At 30.9% G+C, this 14,189-nt stretch overlaps 1 long non-coding RNA gene across 1 annotated transcript; it reads right to left on the bottom strand.

Moving 5' to 3' along the window:
• Nucleotides 1-4,437: 4,437 nt before the first annotated feature.
• On the bottom strand, nucleotides 4,438-10,375 carry LOC143043593 (uncharacterized). Its single transcript, XR_012968490.1, has 7 exons — nucleotides 10,269-10,375; nucleotides 9,678-9,794; nucleotides 7,868-8,158; nucleotides 7,292-7,413; nucleotides 6,457-6,640; nucleotides 5,726-5,880; nucleotides 4,438-4,706 (listed from the first exon to the last, which is right to left on the bottom strand). It is a non-coding gene; the product is annotated as an uncharacterized LOC143043593 (long non-coding RNA).
• Nucleotides 10,376-14,189: the final 3,814 nt, after the last annotated feature.

Raw genomic sequence — 14,189 nt, 5'->3', positions numbered from 1 at the left:
AGGAACGTGAACGCTGCCAATTTGTTTATTTACGTATATGACGTCATTTTCATAGGAGATAACTCATGTACAAATTTAGAAACTCAAAAGGTTATTCGCCCTCGATTAATAGAAATTCTCCCCGTTGTGTGAATTTTAACGGATATTCGTCTCTCCATGCATATAGATAAAAAATGGACTGAATTATTCCATGTCACGTGATAACGTGTTACTCAATTGAATTGTTTGTAATATATGTAAGGTATAATAATAGCAAATGTAGGTAATTATGACCTTGAATGTAGATTAAAAAAATGGCCGTGATGCTCCCAAGACACATAAAAGCATGCACACGAAGTTAGATAGGCATTTTGAAAGTAATGGTTGACAAAAATTTGTGTTTACATATAACACTTTGTAAATGTATCATATTTTTTTTATAATTTGTAAGGGTCATTAAACTAGACTGATTAAGATTGGTTTGCAGTTGTTGATGAACGTCCAGAATAAAAATGTTATATGCATTGTCAGAGCGAGAACATATAAACAATTAATATGATATTAAGCAAGATTTCAAAATGTTTGTTTAACTAAAACATGCATATAACTAAAAATATTTTTTTGTTTTGATTGCTATTGATCGATTTTGACAGGTGTTTTTTTTAAATACAAATTTACTGACAAGCCTTCAAAAAGCGTTCGGAATTCGGTGTTGACAGATTTCGGGTTTTGAAGTTAGATTAAAGTTAATTATAAGGAAAATTTTGTGGGACTTCGAAAATTGTTCGGTTTAAACTGAAATTCGGTTTTATCCGGATTCGGTTTATCCAGGTTTCACTGTATCATATTTTTCTTTATAATTTGTAAGGGTCATGAAACTGGATTGATTAAGATTGGTTTGCATTTGTTGAACGTGCAGAATAAAAATGTACTACATGTATGCATTTTCAGAGCGAGAACATATTAACAATAAATATGATATTAAACAAGATGTTAAAAAAAGTCCACATTTCTTAGAAATGTATTAGATTTTGGCTGCTATTTTAAAACACAAATATATAAAACCACTTTGATCCTTTGAAATTGATAACGTGCTGTTTTTATTTATTACAGCACTTGGACGATACCACTGCTGGATGACAATCATTCTTCGATGGTATCATTATCTCAATAGTAAAAACTTAAATATTGACATGATTTATAACATAACTTTCTAAAATTATTCGTTAATAGAGTTGGAAATTATTTATAAAAAGACTAAGATAACAACTCCGTCAGGCAAAATTGACAGACGATTGCTGAAGCTGTTATTGTTAGATTCGTTTAGCTTTTTCACTATTTTAGTTTTGAAACATCTGGATGAAGGCAAGTTCAGAAAATAGCTTCGGAGGCCATGTATTTTTAAAACTTTTTGTTTTCATATTTTATGATAAAGGGCGACATTTTGCTTAACATCAGACAGACTCATCAAGACATTGTTCCTACGTTTTTTTTCGCTCAGAGAATAAACCAACCTGTCAACATGCAACATACGATTTAATGTTCCCGTTCTGAATGGGCAATACTAAGGCAATACATTTGCAGGTACAGTTTGAATTTTCCTCGGAGTTCAGTATTTTTGTTATTTTACTTTTTGCTGTTGATAGATATCATCGGTGTGTTATAATTTTGGGTGCCTACTATTTTTTTCACAATGATCATCAAGTAAGGTTCACTTATGGCACAAAATGGCCTAAAATATCAAATTTATCATCAATCACCGCAAAGGTCTCAGTTTGGTTCGGAAATGGGTCTATTTCAAAAGTCTAAATGCTAAATATATCAGTTCTTTTCATAAGAGAACGTAATATTCTACAAAGTAAGCCCATTTGGGACATTTTGTCACAATATATGATGATTTTGTGCATTTTCTAGACCTGAAAGCTATAAAAATACCTTGGCCGCCTCCTACGATCCAAAATGTGTTGTAACCAAAAGATGCCAATTTTGATATAAACTTCATCAATATAAACACATTTTGCATCGTAGATGGTGGCCAAAGTTGTTTATGCCAAAAACAATTAAGAATTATGGAAAAAAGTAGCAAGTTGACCCTTTAATACAAATGATGTTTATTTAAGATGTCATAGCTCCATAAATTGTAAAGGAAAGTGCTAGAAAATTTTTGTTTGTCTTAATAGTATTATCACAAGTATTTCTATGTGAAATTTGTAATATTTTGGCCCGATTTAAAAAACATAAAAAAAACAGTTCCAATTTAAGCCTTCCTGAACTTTCTCATTTCTTTAATGTGAATAGACTGAATTAATGATGGTTGTATACAATTATGAAAACTGGCAACCAATGCACATCTTGAACGTACACAAACTTGTATTAATGGATTTCGTGGCTACATGTTTTTAGTTTAGCATACAATGGTGAAGTAATAGAGTGAGTGGTGAATTTTGGAGTTACAGGAACATTAAGTAATGAAAAATGCATTCAGAAAAAGATAATGTGGTGGATACCTCATTTCAAGTATAATCGAATGACCGGGCAAGAAACGATGAATAATATATCACAAGTCTGCCACCAATAGCTATCCACAATTTTTAGAATTTCACAATGTCTTCGTGTTTTTACCTTTTTGCATGAATTTAGTATACTATAGTAAGTATGCAATAAGCGAGTGTTTGATTCCAACGAATCTATGTCGGCAATCAACTAATATCAACAGGTTAATGCATTTACTAAAACCCTAATAATATACTTGAAAGATGCTAAAATTATTCATTCAAGTTTATAAACATGTAGTCTTCTATGTCATGTTGTTTTAAAAAAAACATTTGTTAGGGGAAATTCGGTAGGAAGTTACATATTTGATGTTTCCAAATTTGTTAATTACTGAAATCCATTAAAAACAACCCTTTTAAACATCGGAAACTAGACAGTAAATCAAAAGCTAGCTTGTGTGTAAAAAGATTTAGTATCGATGTAAGATATGCCTTATATTAAGCTGGTTTCGTGTTTAAATTACGAAAGTTGAACTAATTAACTACATTAAGGAGATCATAAAGCATTTACAAATCGGATAATCGTTTTATTTGTTATGCATTGACATGGGTGCTGATTGTAATTTATAATTTATTTATAAAGTAATTGCTGTATAACACGCAACAGCAATCGTAAAGCGTATTCATGAAGATAACAACATACGAAAAAACATAATTTTAATAAATTTTTATCAAAGGGTGATTTAGTATCGTAATATAGCCACTATACGTCTTTTTGACCGGCAGTAAAACCTTTGCCAATGACTGGTGTGCGTTTGTCTATGTGGGATGTACAAGTACGCATACAAGAACGTTCAAAATGATAACGTTAAATCTGATGCAGAAACAGTGACTAGTTCTTTGCACTTTAAGAACCTCTGTAACAACAATGTCTCAAGAGGTGGCCTGTTGCCTGTGACAGTCAACTTTTCCGACCTTCATCAGTATGTCATATATTACTAGACCTACCTATTTGGTTTTCATAATCCTTATTTTTGCACGATTCGGTGTGACTAACGATCTTGATGTAAAATCATTGTAAATTGTGATAATCAATGTTTGAATTGTTTGCCAACATTTCCTTCAATAGTATTACTTTATGACTCATTTATTGAACCCACTTATGGCATTAGACTAAGTTTACAAAGCCGTTTTATGACACCGGTGTTAGGGTGAGTCCTAAACTTGTAGTGATATAGACAATGCTTGCTCCAGTTGAAAGGCTTCATTGTTAAGAAAATCTATTAATAGTTGTTGCTTAGATTTTTGAGTTTTTTTCTGTGGACAGACATTTGTCATTAAAAATACGGTTATGTAATTGAAAAGTATGCATCCAAAAGTATTATATTACAATAAAGATAGTCATCACGGAAGATTTGATAAATAATATAGTTCCTGCTCACATGTTTAACCCTGTCAGGAACCCGTAATTCAGTGTTTGTGGTTTGTTTATGTATTATATTTTTGTATTAAGTTCACTTTTTTGTACATAAATTAGGCCATAGTTTTCTCGTTTGAATTGTTTTACATTGTCGTTTTAGGACCTTTTATAGCTGACTATGCGGTATAGGCTTTGTTCATTGTTGAAGGCCCTCCGATGACCTATAGTTGTTAATTTCTGTGTCATATCTTCTTTTTTTTCCTTTTAAACATATCCGTTGAAAACCTTTTACAAACACAAAAAAATAATACTGGAATGACAGCAAAGTTTTTTTTTTATATATGTTAAGGTCATCTGTTGTTAAGTTGACGGTCGTAGCAGTAATTAATCGAGAAAGTACACAGATTTGAACGACCTTTAGATGAAAAGAAATGATACCACTAAATCTTTACATAAAGTATTGATACATGCTTAAGCTTTATAATCCGTTTAAAGTAAACACAGCTAGATAAAACATATAAAACCAGTCACACTGTGTCCGTGCTTATGTGTCTACTAACTGATTATCAATCATTTGACAAATGGATGTTAAGTTAGACTTATTGTTTAACATAGTAAATGAAACTCAAATTGCATTTAAGCAAGGCTTGTATATTTGTTTTTATCATAAACATGTTGCACTTTCTAATAAACACATGAATCCCTTTTATATAACAGAAGAACGAAGTAATAAAAAGGATTTAACTGTTTGTTTTCGATGTTGTTGACGATAATTTCAAATCAACAGTTTCAACCCTTGGTAATCTTAAAGGTTCCTGTAAAAGTAAAAATACATCTTAGTGGAATAAAATTGAATACATATATTAGTACATACAATTATCTGAAGTTTTTGGCAAAAGAAAGAAATAATACATCGACAAAAAACCAATGAAGATTGCATTTATACAGGTCTTGATAGTACTATTGAAATCTTATGTATATTTTCCACTAAGCTTCCATAACAACGGAATCGTTGTTCATTCACGGACTAAATATTTTGCATTGATGACATAAACATGTTAAAAGCAGGGTTTTCCAATCATTTTTCTGTAATTAAGTATTTAATTTGCACTGTGCGGTGTATATCATAGTTCTTGTTTACGATGTTTTTATAAACAGTGAACAACAATACAATATATCCATGATCAAAATTACTAAAATATATCAAAGTCAGAACTTGATAGCGGCAACTAAGGGATTTCTTAACATGGAATTTAAATTTAAGAAATAAAAAACATTCTTTTCAATGAAACAGAATATGCTATTCGCTTCATTTGCTTACCTGTCATTAACAAAAACTATTCTAGTAGGGCCTGAAGGATTGAACATTGTGTTGAGTATGCCTTGTTCAATAATCAAAATTACACCTTCGTACCGGAACTTATCGAAATATGAATTAAACTTTGCTTAAAAATTCATGAATGATTTCAATAGTTTATATCTAGGCTTTTATTCCGGTATTTGTTTTCCTGTTTTTAAGATTCAGTGAGATACTTTTTTGAATACACAAGCATAGATTACTTTAGATGTATTTGGCAAAACTTTAGGAATTTTGGTCCTCAATGCTCTTCAACTTCGTACTTTATTTGGTCTTTTTATCTTTTTTTGGATTTGAGCGTCACTGATGAGTCTTATGTAGACGAAACGTGCGTCTGGCGTATATACTAAATTTAGTCCTGGTATCTATGATGAGTTTACTTAGTAAAATGACGTTTGTAAACTGATCGTTAATTATTTTTTTTACTGCTGAAAACTTGTATTCGGTGTCTAAAACATAAATCCTGGATTCTTTTACCTGATCCTCATAGTTGTCGTTATATTCCTGATGTGACTGAGCTTTTCTGTTTTTGTACAAAAAAGAACCAACTATTGCAATGACAGCAAGTACGGAAACTGTGACAATTGATGCAAAAAGAATGTATCTATCCGATTGTGTCTCTGAGCTCTTTCCTGAAACAAAATCAATCTCATACATATAGTATGTCAATACTGTAAGTTATAAATGCACTTGTAATGGCGAATAAATCAAAAATAGATTACTTTGGTACTTTGTGTCACATAGGTGTCAAAATCAACACTCATATACATTCACACATATCTTCTTTTGTTACGTTTAATTTAGTTCAGATGTTGTGATATACTTTGTTCATATTTAATTCCAAAACTATTAACACATGAACTGGGATATAGTAGTTACTTTCTCTACAGAGTGTGCACAACAACAAAGATGGTTGTTTAAATATTGTTTGTTAACGCTAGAGAAAGAGTATTCATTTTCCTTAATAGCGCCCTTATTTTAAACAAAATTACTCATGTATGACTGTGAACGCCTTTTTTTTGGTAATTAAATCATATCGATCTTTCAAGAACAGAGAAGTTAAGAACATAAAGTAGATAGTTAGAAGAATGTCATTAGGGAACAACATTTCCTATAAAAAGTGGAAACTAAAGGTTATTGCGTTATTCACGCTTTGGATAACACACGTGTTTGATAGTCGCATTGTCATTATTTCTACACTAGATTACCTGGACATTGTTGCAAGTGTTGTCTACCTCCACAAAATTGCAATGTTGCTTGTAAGGTGCATGACAGTTCTAAGTACCCTCCGCATATATTAGAAAGTTGAAGGTTCGCCAAAGAGATCGTTGCGTAGTAATATATGCCTTTTAAATTACTGTTTATACTTTGTGTAGTTAAAATGGTCCTATTCTGAAAAAAAATATAATCAGATGTTATATACAACAAAGGATGTGGGGAATCAAGCCATGACATAAAATTAGTAAATGCATACAATTATACAATTTCCTTTCGATCTAGAATTTATATCAACGTATATTTCATACAGTATTCGAACTGCACCTCGTGATAACGTAAACTATAAACAGTACATTTAATATACTTTTGCAAATTGTCGAGGGGAAATCTTTGGTTGTTTTTGGTATCTATCAATACCTTAACTTCTTTGTTTAATTTCATGCGGGGAACACCTTCCTAATTCAATTAAAACTATTTTATTTTTTTTTGTGTCCACCTTTGGCATTTGATAACTAGGTACATTCCCAAACATGTTATAGCTTATACTAATCTTTTGCACGGCTCTATGCTGATCTTTTTCGCTTACATTCTAGTAATTCTTGTATTTGCTTGATAGGTATCTCATTGATAATCATACTTTCTTTCTCTTTAATGCATTACTAAAAAATTCTTTTAACAAACACATATTTCAACAATATTTATGTTAACGACTCCAGCCTTCTTGTAAACCTTTTCTAATAATTCATTATCGTAGGTTTTGTTACCTTCGTACTGATTTGATCATTTCCTGTACAGTCAATTATGTTAATTTATAACGTTTCTTACGTTATGTCTTAGTTCACATTTAGGAATCGGATATATACGTTGAAAGGAAATGTTCACACAATTGTTATTGGTTGAACATGTTGAACTCCATGAAATATTTGTCTCTCCCTCGGTTGGAAAAACTACCAATAGAAAATAGACATTATGCATACATATATAGTAAATTCTTTCTCACGGCTTTTTGCAACTTATAATTAAGAGCAGCAATTTTAAAACAATTAAATGTGTTTTTTTAAATATTCTTATCGTTACAACTGATTGACCTTTACCTGAGTTCATATGAATTATTATCAAATTAAATCCAATATCTTAAGCCACCAATTTTGCTTCAGTGTAGCAAACGTATATTTTATAATTTAGACAATCATGATTGTATCGTGATGCTTTCTATTTTTCCATCGATATCAACATTTATTTTGAAAAAAAAATCAAGCTATAATAGCATAATCGACTGACAGAAAAGATAAAATGATGTATGCTTGTTTTGACTGAGGACTTTTAATTGAAAGTAGTTTGAATTGATGCATTTGACGCTGTTTGAGCCGATTTGAATGTAATAGAAAAAAACAACATTACCTATATAATTTGATTCTCTTAATTCTAAAACTCTTTCATAAGAAAATATGTCAGATATGCAGGTGTATGATACGTCGAGATCGCTGACATTTGTATCCATGATAGTCAGAAAAGAACCATCATTTGTTGAATACTCTGCATACTTGTACCGATAAAAAACAAGACCTTGATGAGCAATGACATCCGATTCTTTCATCCATGTGGCCTCACTGTTGTTTATTGTAGTGGTATTGCAATACAATGTAAAATTACGACCAAAAACAATTGGTAATTCTAGAGGACGCCATATCACTGTAACAAACATAAAAAATATAACGTTTTCTTGACTTGGCCAACAGTTTCACCCGAATAAGTTTATCATTCTCAAATTCAAAAACTATAATATAAATCTTAATGAATAACTAAAAATATGTAGGAGCGTTGACGTTTTGCCCAATAATTTTATTTGCAGATATTAGCCAGGTATGCTATACACATTTAATTTTTGAGTGGAATTGATTCACAAATGTTCAACAAAAGCACATTATAATGGATGATAAAACTACGCAACTGTTCCTTTCGAATTAGCAATAATTTCTGATTTTACATTTACCGATCAAAAACAGTTTTTTCTGTGTACCATTTTTTGATAAATTAATTACGAAGAGTTAAGCAAGCGTGAATTATAGAAAGCTGATACAAATGTGTGACGTGATATATACAAATACAGATACCAATATTTTGATACTAAAATTTACTTTAAAAAGATGATTTTGTATTAATCATCTTTTCAAGAAAGAAAATTAAGAATGATGTGGTAACTTTGGTGTTCCTTTCTTTGAATTCTTGACTTGTTATATTGGATGAAAGTAGATATTACATGTACTAGGAATTTTACACAAACACCGTTTATAATACCGTTTATACTGTTTACAATCATATAAACTTATACAATTTAAAGGTGGTACATAAAAACTTACGGGAGTAAACTTTCAAAAGTCAACTAAGCAGTTTTTATCACAAAATTCAAGATGAGGAGAAGCTTCTCAATGATCAAAATAAAAGTTTGTCAAACTGATATCTTGCTATTGTAATAAAACCTGTAAATTTTGTCGTTCAAATTTCATAATATTTATATTTCTGTTATGTTATGCTTTAATTGAAGCAGTATATTTATCATTCACAGCGCAAAGTTTGGCTAGCTACAAAAAAAACGTACACAATATGCACTCCTTTGTTTGTATTTGTAAGCTAAATTTGATTTTGTCAATCAATTCATGACTTTTAAACAACAATATACTATTGCTGCCTGTATTCAACAGGTCAATGGTTTCTTTTTTTCTTGGGGGGGGGGGGACTACTCAAATTATATTTTAATAAAAGTTTTGGTTGTATCCCTAATCCTGATCTGGAAACATGTAAATATGGCAGCACCAGTTAAATATTATCAATTTGTGTAAATGACAGCCACCTAGAATTTTGTTTTTTTGAAAATGCAAAAAGAAAAATTGTAATATTGAACTTCGGTTATGAGTTAATTTGAAAATAATATATATTTGCATATCGATATTTTATAAATAAATCGATTTCCCAATCGTAACATTCGAACCGTCCAGGCACTGGAGCACATCATTTTGTTGTTCCGTCTTTAGTATTGTATTTTGCATTTTTGCACTATTTTTCGTATTTTGTTTACATTTTTCAAATGCAAATTAAGATATAACATGACATACATGAGGCGGTCTGAAGAATGGACACAACAAAATTGGATTACAGATTATCAAATTGCTTATATGTTTTCAAATGCAAATTAAGATATAACATGATATACCTGAGGCATTGCAACATAACATCTGTCCGAAAAATGCACACAACAAAATTGGATTACAGATCATCAAATTGACTCTATCTTGTTTTGACTGCAGATTCAAGGCGGGTCTTCTTTATTCTACATTTGTTGAAAAATGAAATACATTTAATTAAAAATTGAATACAGCAGTTGTCATGAACTTTGTATATGCGATAACTAAATTCCGCTTAAAGTAGCTTAAAGTAAGCTGTTTGGCAAAATTAAAATTTAAAATAAACACATCAGCCGACATGTCCAGATAGCTTTACTAAAATCTCTATATGTAAAAAGTAAAAGTTATAATAAATCTGCTACAAATAGTTGATAAATGTAAACTTTAGTGGACTATCAGCTTTTGTTCAACCTATCTCTTTAATAGGACCAGGAGTTATTTTTTATTGAACACGTTGAAAAGTTTTTTCTATGATATTTTTTAAGAGCATTTGTAAATATGTGTACTGCATTCATTTTTGTTATTTGGGAAAGTACATAATAGGCAGATGGAAACGTTGATAAAAACTAATTAGCTACTGACCATAAATGAAATAACGAAAACGTATTTGATTGCCTTACTTTAATATCTGGGGAATTTATATCCTTCTGCACAAATATCACTTCATATTAATTTTTTATAAACATTCATAAAAAAAACCGCTAACATTCTTTATCTGATAATTAACCGTTATACAAGGAAGTACATAACTTCCCGGTTGATAATGTAAACCAATTATGTTCAAACTGGTCATATTACGTTTTATTATAAAATGGCCTATATGTAAAGGGTCTTCACGAATACACGTCAATTTACACCAGGAAATGTCTTTACCAAATCAGGAATATGACGGTTGTCATGTCTAATCGTTTGATGCATTGTAGTTTTTGACTTTGCCCTTTGATTAGAACTTTTCCGTTTTAAAATTCCTCGGATTTCGGTATTTTTGTTATTTAAATTCTTAAGGTAAACCATCTTTTGTTATCGTTATTTGTATTAGTATCATGATGGAATTACCTTCTTGTACCTGTTCTAGTTTTTATTTATATGACATGTTGGGTTTTTTCGGTATACACCAACCTTAAATAATAGCTATTAAAGGTACCAGGATTAAAATTAAGTACGCCAGACGCGCGTTTCGTCTCCATAAGACTCATCAGTGACGCTCATATCAAAATGTTTATAAAGCCAAACAAGTACAAAGTTGAAGAGCATTGAGGATAAAAAATTCCAACAAGTTGTGCCAATACGGCTAATGTTTTCTATGCCTGGGATAAGAAAATCTTTAGTTTTTTCGAAAAATTCAAGTTTTGTAAACAAGAAATTTATAAAAATTACCACATTATTGATATTCATGTCAGCATCGAAGTATTTACTACTGGGCTGGTGATACTTTCGGGGACGAAACGTCCTCCAGCAGTGGCATCGATCCAGTGGTGAAAATATTTATCATAGGTACCAGGATTAATTTTTAGTACGCCTTACGCGCGTTTCGTCTACATAAAACTCATCCGTAACGCCCATAACAAAATATTTATAAAGCCAAACAAGTTCAAAGTTTAACAGCATTGAGGATCCTAATTTCCAAAAAGTTGGGCCAAATTCGGCTAGAAATCTATGCCTGGGATAAAACAAATCCTTAGTTTTTTTTGAAAAATTCAAAGTTTTGTAAACAGGAAATTTATGAAAATGACCACATTTTTTATATTCATGTCAACACCGAAGTGTTGACTACTGGGCTGGTGATACCTTCGGGGACGAAACGTCCACGAGCAGTGGCATCGACCCGGTGGTGAAAATTGTTTATCAAATTAAAGGTACTATGATTATAATTTAGTACGCCAGACGCGCGTTTCGTCTACATAAGAACTCATCGTCCTACAATAGTCCTACAATAGTCAAAAGGACTGTTTTGAAATCAAAGATAAAAATTTCAGTAATGCTTAAATAAAACTTAATTTAAACTAGTAATACATCAAGTAAATGCATAAGGAAGAGCATAAAGATATAATAAGGATATTCAAATGTTTAGGACAAAGAAAAATTGATAATTTGTTTACAAAAAGAAGAAAAACGACGAAAGTTAAATTACAGTATAAAATGTATACAAGTTTTGTTTAATTAATGTTGTTATGTTATCAAGTTACCTAATGTGAACGGTAATGCTAAATTAATGCACCAACCAAGCACTAATAGAAAATTAAGATCCGAAAAAAGCAAATATAATTAACAATAATGTAAACTGCCTGTTTAAGTCCTCTCATGTACCATTCATTTCTTTTTGACGCTTTAATAACATTAACTTATACAAAGAAACAAATACCTACTAAAGTAATAGTAAAATGTGATATAATGTTGCTTCCCTCTTTTGAAATTTACACACAAATTTTATGTGAAGTACTCTTTCTAAATATTTTTAACTTTCAAGTTTAGGTTGGATGATCAAAATTTCTACAGATTGTTGAACTGGTGTTTTATAGTATTTATATTCGAATTTTATAATCGTATGTTGCAAATATCTTTCCAGTATACCAAACATATATTAACCGCAATAGCAAGAAATCTGCAATTACACATTATTGTGCAATAGCAAGACATTTTCAATTGTACAGTATTGTGCAATAGCAAGAACTCTTCAATTACACAGTATTGCGCAATAGCAAGAAATATCTAATTGCACAATATTGCGCAATAGCAAGAAATTTTCAATTGCTCAGTTTTGCTCAATAGCAAGAAATATTCAATTGCAGAGTATTGTCCCGTTTTCAAATTGGTCTATACTAAGGTCCAAAGGGTCAAAATTTAAACTTGTTTGATTTCAACAAAAATTAAATGTATGGGGTTCTTCAATATGCTGAATCTAATCATGTATTTAGATTTTCAATATTTAGGCCCGGTTATCAATATGAAAAAGAAGATGTGGTATGATTGTCAATGAAACAACTATCGACAAAAGACCAAAATGACACAGACATTAACAACTATAGGTCACCGTACTGCCTTCAAAAATGAGCAAAGCCCATACCGCATAAGACAATGTAAAACAATTCAAACGAGAAAACTAACGGCCTTTTTTATGTAAAAAATTGAACGAAAAACAAATATGTAACACATTAACAAACGACAACCACTGAATTTACAGGCTCCTGACTTTGGACAGGCACATACATAAATAATGAGGCGGGGTTTAACATGTTACCGGGATCCCAATCCTCCCCTAACCTGGGACAGTTGTATAACAGTACAACATAAGAACGAACTATAGAAATCAAATTGGTTCACATTGAGGTCTAAAGTGTCTAAAATTGAACATTATTTGAATTCATCAAAAATTAAACTCTTGGGGTTCTATGAAATCTGAATCTAACCATGTATTTAGATTTTGAATATTAGACCATAATAGGTAAATGCTAAAATTTTAAAGTTTTTAAGTTTAAGTTCTTAGACCACATTCATTCTGTGTCAGAAACCTATGTTGTGTCATCTATTTAATCACAATGCAAATTCAGAGCTGTATCAAGCTTAAATGTTGTGTCCATACTTGTCCCAACTGTTCAGGGTTCGACCTCTGCGATCGTATAAAGCTGCGCCCTGCGGAGCATCTGGTTTCTGAATCATGAAGTTTGTGAAATTGACAAAATTTCTCATGTGTTTTTTTTTTTTATTGAAAAGTGCAAATAAGTAAAGCATTATAGCTAGCATTGTAGTAACAAAGTTTAAATAATACTTGAACAAAATAAATAGAATATTGCGTGGGTCTCTCTTGAACTTTATCACCATATTGACGTATCCCTTGGAAGCTTTATTATCCTTTATGAAAATACATAGAAGCATATATATACTCTAAATCTATACTACAACGGTTAAGTATTATTACAACAGTTATCATGGTAACGAATATTACCCATAAAAACATCCAATCAAAAGATATATAATATAATTTTAATAATATGGGGAGGAGTGGAGTTATGGTAGTTTTTGTTTGAATATTTCATAAATCCTTGTAAGGAAAATTGAGAGGTTTAGCTATAAATCAAGGTTCAATATACCAATGCCTGTACCAAGTCAGTAATATATAACAGTTTTTATCCATTCGTTTGATGTGTCTGAGCTTTTTGCTTAGAGACTTTCTGTTTAGAATTATCCTCAGTGTTCTGTATATTAGGTATTTTACTTTTTTCTACAACATTTGGTTTCAATCTGGTAATCTATAATTATTCATGGAATGTTAATAACAGATAATGGCCTTCATGGGGATTGCAAAAGCACATTCTGGCTTTTCTCAAGGTCCATATAATATTTGTAAGTATTGCTCGGATTTACCTAGCGAAATAACTTCCACAAATTTCTAACAGCAAGAAGCCCAACTTAAAATCTCACTTATAAATATAAGCTTACAAACCGATAATAGAAACATTTGGTTTAAGCATTTCCAAACTGAAACTGAAGTGACAAACACAGGCAGATGGATTGACTAAAAGAAAACATATAAAGTCATAGTC

This window comes from Mytilus galloprovincialis, chromosome 8 (genome assembly GCF_965363235.1).
Source record: "Mytilus galloprovincialis chromosome 8, xbMytGall1.hap1.1, whole genome shotgun sequence".
Lineage (NCBI taxonomy): Eukaryota > Metazoa > Mollusca > Bivalvia > Mytilida > Mytilidae > Mytilus > Mytilus galloprovincialis.
Note: the sequence above shows the minus strand (reverse complement) of the source record. Positions and strands in the feature narration are given on the sequence as shown.